Source organism: Bos grunniens, chromosome 12 (assembly GCF_055505025.1).
Source record: "Bos grunniens cultivar Pamir isolate PY7600 chromosome 12, Bosgru_T2T1.0, whole genome shotgun sequence".
Taxonomy (NCBI): Eukaryota; Metazoa; Chordata; class Mammalia; order Artiodactyla; family Bovidae; genus Bos; species Bos grunniens.
In genome coordinates, this window is record NC_141176.1 from 30,793,695 (window position 1) to 30,803,839 (window position 10,145).

At 47.4% G+C, this 10,145-nt stretch overlaps 1 pseudogene; it reads right to left on the reverse strand.

Annotated features, from left to right (window-relative positions):
- Positions 1 to 270: 270 nt before the first annotated feature.
- LOC147361602 (small nucleolar RNA SNORA70) lies at positions 271 to 360 on the reverse strand (annotated as a pseudogene).
- Between the last annotated feature and the right edge of the window lie 9,785 nt (positions 361 to 10,145).

Genomic DNA, 10,145 nt, shown 5'->3' on the forward strand with positions numbered 1-10,145 from the left:
CCATCATGTTTTCAAATTCACCCCCGTTAAACTTAGTAAATCCCCACTTCTTGGAGATATGGATCTTCTGACAGCCGGGGAACTTGAACCTGGCCCTGAGGAGGGCCTCAGTTACATGCTCCTTGTTCTGCAGCTTGGTGCAGAGGGACATGATGACTTGGCCAATGTGAACCCTGGCCACTGTGCCCTGGAGCTTCCAAAGGCACCACGCATACCTGGCTGGAGCCTAGACTGGGGACACCAGGCCAGTCATGAATGTCCACTGGGAAGAGCTGTCTCCAAGGTCCCTTAGGGCAACCTGTTCAACAACAGACTGAATACACTACCAAGAAGGCTGCTGTTTGCAGCCACGGCTGTCCTCAACTTTGGGGTGCATCTTGGCTTTTCCTTGTCTTCCGGGTCTCCTAGTCCTGACGTTTGACATTCCCTGGATGCATCCACACTGGTGCCCTGGCTGCTGTCAGTCATCACCCACCCAGGCAACTGCCTTTTGGACCAGAGCCCCCAGAGATGGCCCAGCTCCTCATTCCTTTCCTTCATCCATCCTTAGCCACAAAGAGTCACCCCCAAATCCAGTTTAGTCTTCCCATTACCCCACAAGGATGAGGTGACCATCTTCTGTCTTGCATCCCTCACTCTGGCCTCCATGCCGAGGGTGGGATGGCATGGGGTTAAAAGTAGGGGCTCCAGAGGCTGGACGCTACCTAGCTGCTCACCCCAGCTGTCTCTCTCTAGCTGGGAGACCCGGGACAAGTTGACACGGTTTTCAGCCCCAGGTTCCTTATCTATTAAATGGAGATCATAATAGTAATCACATATGGATGTGAGAGTTGAACCATAAAGAAGGCTGAGCACCAAAGAATTGATGCTTTCCAATTGTGGTGCTGGAGAAGACTCTTGAGAGTCCCTTGGACTGCAAGGAGATAAAACCAGTCAATCTTAAAGGAAATCAACCCTAAATATTCATTGAAAGGACTGATGCTGAAGCTCCAATACTTTGACCACCTGATGGGAAGAGCTGACACATTGGAAAAGACCCTGATGCTGGGAAAGACTAAAGGCAGGAGGAGAAGGGGGCGACAGAGGATGAGATGGTTGGATGTATCACTGACTCGATGGAATGAGTTTGAGCAAGCTCTGGGGGTTGGTGATGGACAGGGAGGCCTGGCATGCTGCAGTCCATGGGGTCGCTAAGAGTCGGACACAACTTAGTGACTGAATAACAATATAACAGTAGCTACCCTAGAGGGTTGTTGGCAAGATTCAATAAATAATTCATGTGACACCTTTAGAACAGAAGCCAGTACATAAGTGGTACGCACTTACTAGTTTTCGAAGTTAATCTTTACAAGCTAAGCCAGCTGTGAAACACTGTTTCTGTAATTCTGTGAGTCCCTCTGTTGCGTCATTCCTTGTACTCCTGGCCACCCAGCCTGGATGGGGACGCTAAGATCAAAGCCAGGTTTAGGGGAGGGGGAGGGCGTTCCGGATGCTTTTCTGTCTGTAATTTTCAAAGACGGTTCTCTCCCCTAAAAGAGCTGAGCTTAATATCAACTCCTGAATCAGCCGTTTCTTGAAGAACAACCATGGAAGAAATGCCACACAAAGTTAGTACCATTTTCATTCTTATTCTCCTCTGTCAACTGACTTAGGAACTTGGCTCCAAAGCTCTTCTTTTTTTTTTATTTTTGTAAGTGGATGGCATTTTGTTTATTTATTTTTGGCTGTGCCGGGTCTTCGTTGCTGTGAGCAGGCTTTCTGTAGTCGTGGCGAGTGGCTCCTCTGTAGTTTCAGTGCGAGGGCTTCTCATTGCGTTGGTTTCTCTTAGTGTGAAGCGTGGGCTCTAGGAGCGTGGATTTCAGGAGCTGCGGCGTGAGGGCTCAGTTGTTGCAGGCTCACAAGCTTAGTTGCCCTGTGGCATGGGGAATCTTCCTGGACAAGGGATTGAACTTGCATTCCCTGCCTTGGCAAGTGGATTCTTAACCGCTGGACCACGAGGGAAGTCCCAGAGCTCTTGCGATGGGGGTTTTTGTGCCGCTGCTCGCTCGTCACTCCCCTCCATCCCTCAGGATTGAGTTCCATCGTTTTCTTAACCACAGGTGGCCTCTACAGCCTACCAAAGAGGTTTACATTCCTTGCAAGGAAGACCCCATTTTACTCAGATTCTTTTCCCATAGAGATCATTACATACAGAGTATTGAGCAGAATTCCTTGTGCTATACAGTAGGTCCTTATTAGTTATCTAGTTTATATATGTGTGCATGTGTGTGTGCTCAGTTGCTCAGTCGTGTCTGACTCTTTGCGACCCCGTGGACTGCAGCACGCCAGGCTCCTCTGGCCATGGAATTCTCTAGGCAAGAATACTGGAGTTAGTTGCCATTTCCTCCTTCCGGGGGACCTTCTCGACCCAGGGATCGAACTCACGTCTCCTGTGTCTCCTGCATTATAGGTGGATTCTTTACCCACTGAACCATCAGGGAAGCCCCTCAGCAGGTCTTTACTAGTTATCTATTTAATATATAGTAGTCGTATATGTCAATCCGAAACTCTCAATTTACCCCTTCTCCCTCTTAGGAAGCATAAGTTTGTTTTCTACATCTGTGACTCCATTCCTGTTTTATAAATATGTTCCTTTGGCATACTGGGTGAAATAAGTCAGACAGAGAAAGACAAATATCATAGGATATTGCTTATATGTGGAATCTAAAATAGCGGTAGAGATGAATCTATTGACCTGAGTTTTGAAAGATCAATGAGTAGGTGTTTACCATCAGAGGGTGGGCTGGGCGGGAGTGGGTCGAGACTTCCAGGTCAAGGAAACACCTGGACCAGAGGCGAGGCAGCCAGGGGATGCGTGTGGGGCTGGGTGGGGTGGGGGAGGATGCACAGAGAAGCGAGATGGCAAAGGGTTCCCAGGACCCCTGGGCTCACACCATCTACAGCCCTGACCGTCAAGGAAGCTGAAAATCATTTATTTACACTGAAATGTATAGTGAAAACTGTTCATTATGGCTGGCCAGATGCAGGAGTCCTATGCCCATAAAAGAGCATGAAATCTCTCTCCCACAGAACAAGGTTGTCTTTGGGGTCTAGGAGATTTGAAAATCAAACCTTCAATCTTGGATGTACACCCTGCTGGATACTGGCCGGCATTGCTGGAGCAGCAGCCTCTGCGGTGGAAACCGGGGGACCCTTCTGGGAGAGCCTCAGTCTCAGACAGGCAGGTGCTCAGAGGAGGCCTACCAGGGCCTGTAATTAAATGATACTGACCCACCTCTAGGATAATCCAGACTAGACTAATTCTATTCTCCCTCAGGCAGGAATTCCGAAGAATCACCCTGGACAGATCTCCTAGTAGAGCATAATTTTCCGTTATGATTAATTAGCTAGCTAGACATCTGTATTTAATTAATGACTCAAGCATCTATTAAATGGTCTCTACATGACAGGCACAGTGGATTCAGAGCAGCATAAAGTTAGTCCCTGCCCTCCAAGCGCTCACTATTGGAGAGATGGGTCCATAGACCACCCCACAGCGCTGTGTGTTGTATGCCTGAAATCACAGCTGCAGCCTCACGGAAAATAAAGCATTAAGGCTCCTGGTGAGGGGCTGGGGTCTTGAAGGATGCGTAGGAGTTTAATTGGTGGATGGACTGGGGAAGAACCTTCTAGGCAGTTGCAGCAGCATTTTCTGAGGCGTGAAGCTATGAAAAACCACATTACATGTGGGAGCTTCTAGCTGAAGCTCATTTCTCTCAGCATGGCAAGCTTTCCCCATCTTGCCAGCCCCCAGGCAGGCATGCTCACGGACCACGGCTGTTTCTCCCACTTCTCTCCAGCAGTTGCAGGCGGCGATCACAGACCTGCAGAATCAGTGCCTGGAAGGAGCCTCTGTGCTTTGACATCTTTCATGCAGGCTTTCATGTTGCAGAACCATCAGGTGTTTGGAGGACGGTGGCAGGAGGAAAAATTGGGATGGTGGTTTGGGGCCAGAATGTAAGAGCCTCATGAGTCATTCCGAGAACCTTTGGCTGATGGCAGAAAGCCACTGAACGTGTTTGGGCTGGAGAATCACCCTGTCAGATCCATGGTTAAGAAATAAACTCTCTTCACAGAATAGTGCGCCATTCTCCACATTAGCGCTGCAGCTCACTGACGTGTGGTGGGGGACTGCTTAAGGTCTGCAGAGGAGGCCCTTAGCATCCAAGGAAGGGTAGGGTTGACAGCATCCCCCATAACCTCTCCCACTCTCTCTGGGGAGGTACAAAGTGGGCTGGAGTTCCATCTGCTGTGCCGAGAAGTTTGCTGGACCTTGGAATGACTGCCTGCCCCACCTTCAGTAGACCAGGCATTGCTTCCTATTTGATAACTTCTCTGCCTGGTTCACATTACATTTGTACTCCCCCACCTCTTTGAGCCTATTTATTATGTCAATTTGGGCTTCCCTGGTGGCTCATCTGGTAAAGAATCCGCCTGCAATGCAGGAGCCCTGGGTTCAATCCCTGGGTTGGGAAGATCCCCTGGAGGAGGGCATGGCAACCCACTCCAGTATTCTTGCCTGGAGAAGCCCATGGACAGAGGAGCCTGGTGGGCTACAGTCCCTGGGGTCGCAAAGAGTGGGACACGACTGAGCGACTGAGCACACACATGTGTCAACCTCCCTCTTGGTCCATTTGTCCCGCAAGTTCTGCTCCTGAGATTCGTGCTGTTGGCTTGATGTCTTTCTTCTAGTGGTTGTTCTCTGCAGAGGTGCAGTTTGGATCACGAACTCTGTCTCCCTGACCCGTCCACTCCCCTCTCTGCTGATGTGTGTTACTGAGATGGAGGCCTTTGTGTGTCTGCCCTGATGAGTGTGAGGGGAGAGGAGGGGAGCTCCCCAGTAGACCACAGAAACCTGGAGCCGCTGCAGCCTCCCCCTTGCTTCTGTTCCTGCCCAGAGCTGTGCCTGTAAACCCTCAGGTTGCTGAGCTCCAGTTCCGGGGCCAGGCCCCCTGCTTCCATCGATCCCCAGCTCGGCCCGGTTCAGGGGGCTCATGCTACCAGAGCTGGGCTGTTGCTTCCTCTTTCTGTGGGACCAGATGGGCTTGGATAGTCCCAAAGCAGTGTGGTGGGGAATGGTGAGACCTGAGCTATAACTTCCAGAACCTTCCGGTGTTCCTTTTTCAGTCTGTTGATGTGATGGATTATATTGGGTGTTTTTTTTTTTTGGCTGTACCACTTGTGGGATCTCAGCTCCCCAACCAGGGATTGAACCTGGACCCTTGGCAGTGAGAACTTGGAGTCCTAACTACTGGACTGCCAGGGAATTCCCAATATATTGATTGATTTTTTTTTAAAGACTGACTTATTTGTTTATTTTTTGATTGTGGTGGGTCTTTGTGGCTACAAGTGGGCTTTCTCTAGTTGGGGCGAGCAGGGGTTATTCCTTGTTGTGGCTCCTGAGCTCTAGAGCACAGGCTCAGTAGTTGTGGTGAACGGACTTAACTGCTCCATGGCATGTGGGATCTCCCCGGACCAGGGATCAAACATGGCATTAGATCAAACATCTCCTGCATTGGCAGGCAGAGTCTTTATCCCTGAGCCACCAGGGAAGCCCCATTTCTAGCCTTTGATTTAAAGTGAGAAATGTGCAATGCTTTCTTTCACTTGAACACTTAGAGGCCATTGTAGGGTTATTAAGTGGCCTAATTTCAATATTGTTGTGTCTCAAGAAGTAGGGAAGGAGACAGGGTAACAGTCCTGGTGGAGCCATTGATTAAGTTTTCCATCTACTGTGGGTGTGTGGCATCTCAAAACAATTACAGTAGGAACATCAAAGATCTCTGACTATACAGCATTCTAACAAATAATAATGAAAAAAGTTTGAAATATTGTGAGAATTACCAAAACATGACACTGAAACACAAAGTGAGAGAATGCTGTTGGAGGAATGGTGCAGATAGACTGGTTCTATGCAGGAGGGTTCCTTCGATTTGTTTAAAAAAAAAAATAAAAGAAGAACCACCCAGTGGTTCTTTGGGTCTGTGATAACCCAATAAAGTGAAGTGCAATAAAACGAGGTCTGCCTGTAAGCCCATCAAAGGCATTCTTCATTTCTGCTGCAATGCCTTTGATCTCCAGCACTTCTCTCTGGTTCCTTCTCAGCACTTCCATCTCTCTGCTTACACAGTCCATCTGTCCTGTGTCTGTCTTCTCTATCCATTAGCGCTCTTAGCATAGTCATCCGAGTTGTTTTAAATCCCTGGTCTGATCATTCCGACATGCCTTCCACGTCTGGTTCTGATGCTTGCTCCGTCTCTTCGGCTGTGATTTCTGCCTTTTGGTAGACCTTGTGATCTTTCTTAATAGCCAGACACGATGTGCTGGGTAAAAAGGAACAGCCATAAACAGGCCCTCAGTGATAGGTTGGTGAGGTGTGAAGGGTGGGGAAGGGTGGGGCACTGTGTTTCTCTGAGCCTGTGTCTCTGGACTGTGAGCTTCACAAGTATTTCTCAGTTTATTTTTCCTCCTCTTTTAGGAGGCACAGGATGGCTAGGGCAGGTGGAGGTGGGGATTTCCCTTCCCCAGGCAGTCTGGCCCTGATCATGCCCCAGCAGGCCAGGCTCTGGTTACCTAGTTCCCCCTGAGGGCAGGCATTGTTAAGATGCACAGAGGAAAAAAAAAAAAAAAAGAAGCACAGAGGGCTATGGTGTATTTCTTTTTCTTTTAAAAGTTTTTATTGGGCTGTAGTTGATTTACGATGTTGTTATTTTCAGGTGTATAGAAAAGTGAATCAGTTATATATATTTATATATATATATATCCACTCTTTTTTCCTTTTTAGATTCTTTTCCCATACAGATCATTGCAGAGTATTGAGTACAATTCCCTATGCTAGCCAAGATTGTCTGGCACTACTGGTAAAGAATCTGCCTGCCAATGCAGGAGACACAAAAGACCCGGGTTTGATCCCCAGGTCAGGAAGATCCCCTGGAGTAGGAAATGGTAACCCACTCCGGTATTCTTGGGAAATTCCATGGACAGAGGAGCCTGGTGGGCTACAGTCCATGGGGTCACAAAGAAATATGACTGAGTCCAGGGTGCACAATGTGCTGTACTTATGTCCTTATCCGTCATCTATTTTATATATTGTAATGTGTATGTGTCAGTCCCAAGAGATATATGTCTGGTGTATTTTAACATGGATCCTTTTCCCCTCCCACTGCTGGGAGCATGAGGGAGCTTTTCTCTGATATTTACTGTGGGAAATCCTGCAAGACTGTGGGGGCCTGCTCTGATGGCATCCCCCTGGAGATTTTAGCTCTCAGACTTGTCTACATGGAGTGTCTAGGGGATTTGAACATCACGGCTGCGGTTTTTGTCCCAGCACTGGCTCCCACTGAGCCCACTCCGGGCGGCTGCCGCTTCCTGTACTTGCTCGGCTGGGTCTGCAGTCTTGCAGGCAGTGGTTGCCCCGTGTCCCCCCTCCCTCTCTTATTGCAGCCTAGAGAGTTGTTGAATTTTCAGTCTGTTAAGCTTTGACTTACTAGAACACAGGGGCAACTTCCAAGCTCTTTACTTGAGGAACCAGAAATCTGATGTCCCATTCTTTCTTGTAAACATATAATCACAACACATTTTAAAAGATTTAGGGCCTTCCCTGGTGGTCTAGTGGTTATGAGTCTGCACTTCCACTGCAGGGGCACAGGTTCGATCCCTGGTCAGGGAACTAAGATCCCACATGCCTTGAGGTATGGCCAATAAATAAATAAAATTACTTTAAAAAATAAAAGATTTAAAAATAGCTATTTATGCAGGGTTTGGGGCTTCCCAGGTGGCTCAGTGATAACAAATCTGCCTGCTAATGCAGCAAACTCAAGAGACATGGGTTTGTTCCCTGGTCCAGGAAGATCCTCTGGAGAAGGGAATGGTGACCCACTCCAATATTCTTGCCTGGGAAATCCCATGGACAGAGGAACCTGGCAGGCTACAGTCCCGGGGGGTCACAAAGAGTTAGACACAGCTAAGTGAGTGGGCATGCACACACACATAAGCAGGACTTATCACACACACACACACACACACAGTCTTAAAGCTCTAATAAGGACACTATAGGCAACATTTTAAAGAAAAACTACTTCAGCGCTAGGACATTTCTTTTAAAAAGACAGTTGACATTAATTTCCCTCAAATCCCTGATCTTCATCCCCTGATTAAGAATAAGAATAAAAGTCATAGCAATTCGTCCTGTGCACTGAGCACTCACTGTGTTCCACTTACTGCCCTGGATGTTTCAGCCATTATTGCTATTCCTCACCAACAACCTGCCTACAAGGAATTCTTTAATCAATTTCATAGATTAAGAAATTGAGGCTCAGAAAGGTTGGGCACTTTGTCTAAGGTCACACAATAAGTGATTTAATAGCCTGGTGATAATAAGATTTTAAATCACTGTGGGAAAACCTAAACTGTCAGAGTCCTGGCAGACCATGCGGTTAGTGAAGTCCTGCTGGCTTAGTGGGCAAGTAACTTTTGCAAACACGGATAGTTTGTGTGTGTGTGCACGCGCGCACGCCCATGTATATGTTGCACCACCATGTCATTGTCTCGTGTTCACAGTCCTGCTCTGACACATGCTGTCCCAACCTATCTCATCAGAACCTCTGAGGTGCATCCTATCCCCTCACTCAGCAAGCCCCTCAGTATTGCATCCTCTACAGAAGGCTGCCTGCTTTTAGGTGGCGTTAACGAATCACCAGCAGATTTACAACCACTCGAATCTTTTATTAGGCTTACAGTTGTTTGGTTTTAATTTTTCACTAACCCTCTGTTTAACCATCCTAAAATCAAATTGTCTTTTCTCAACCCAAATAAGCTATTTCCTTAGATGCAAGAGATTTCAAGCTTTGAAGATAAAAGGATGGGCTGTTTTGCAGCCCAAAACTTTCCATGACAAGTTGCTGGGACAGGAACTTGAATTCGCAATCCTTCACGTGTGGGATGGAGTTCAGGCTAGAGGGGATTCGAAAGTGGCACGCCTTCCTGCCGCAAACAGTGAGGGGCACACCACTGCTCTGTTGTTCCCACAGTTAGAAGTGAGCACACCCTGGGACACCAGCTCTATGGGAATTCGGATGGAGAAGGCTACTGAGAGGCTGGACTGTGGCTGGCACCTTGAAGGGCAAGAGTAGCATCAGCTGGAAACTGGGCAACTCGTATGTTGTCAACAAGGCCAAACAATGAAAGGCCTCTTGTAGAAGAACTTGATTAAATACAAATTTAATATATTACTGTTTTATCTTCTCAATGAAACCCTAGAAGCAATCATCCCCACATTTGTCATGCTCAACAGAGCCTTAAGAGAGGTGAACAGAGAGCACTAAACATCATCTATTAGAAAACCGCATTTCGCAATAGTAAGGAAAAGGAAGCAACATTAGCCAGCAAAGGACACTGTTGTTTCCCCAGATGATTTCCATGCTCCATCAACACTAATGGTTATGAGGGGAGAAAAAAGACAAAGTTAAAAGCTTTTAAAATTTAAGATATAATGGAATTGTTGCTTCTTATGAAATTCTGTTTTAAGTCTATTTATTCCGAAGTTGGGTCAGAATGTCACCTTCAGGTTATGGCACACGGTGAACTCTAATACTGCACCCCTTCTTAGCTAGGAGGCAGAGATATTGAGAAAGTCTTTTAACCCTGAACATATTCAAGTCTTTGAGAGTTACGGAACACAAGCAAAAATTAACCAGTTCACAGCTGGGCTGTTTTAAAAAAAAAAAGGCCCCTTGGGCTCCATCTACCAGTTTGGCATTAACACAGGTCTGTGGGTGACAGGGGACCGAGGGTGAGGCCAACATCACACTGCCTCCAGATGGAAGCCTAGAGGTGATGCTTGGAAACTCATGCACTTGAACTTTGCTCCCGTGACTTTCCAAGGGGCCCCAGGACTTTGGGTCGGTAAGCATTTACAAACATCCAGTGAAGCTGGAGGGCTGTGTGAAGCTGCCGGGGGCCTGTGAATAGCACAGAGAGCGCTTCTATTCTGTTAGGAAGCATCGCACCCAGTGCCTGATGAACCTGATTATTACGATAATTAATATAATGATTACCCCCTGCTGAAAAGCATTTATTCAGCTAATGACTACCTCAAACAGCTCACG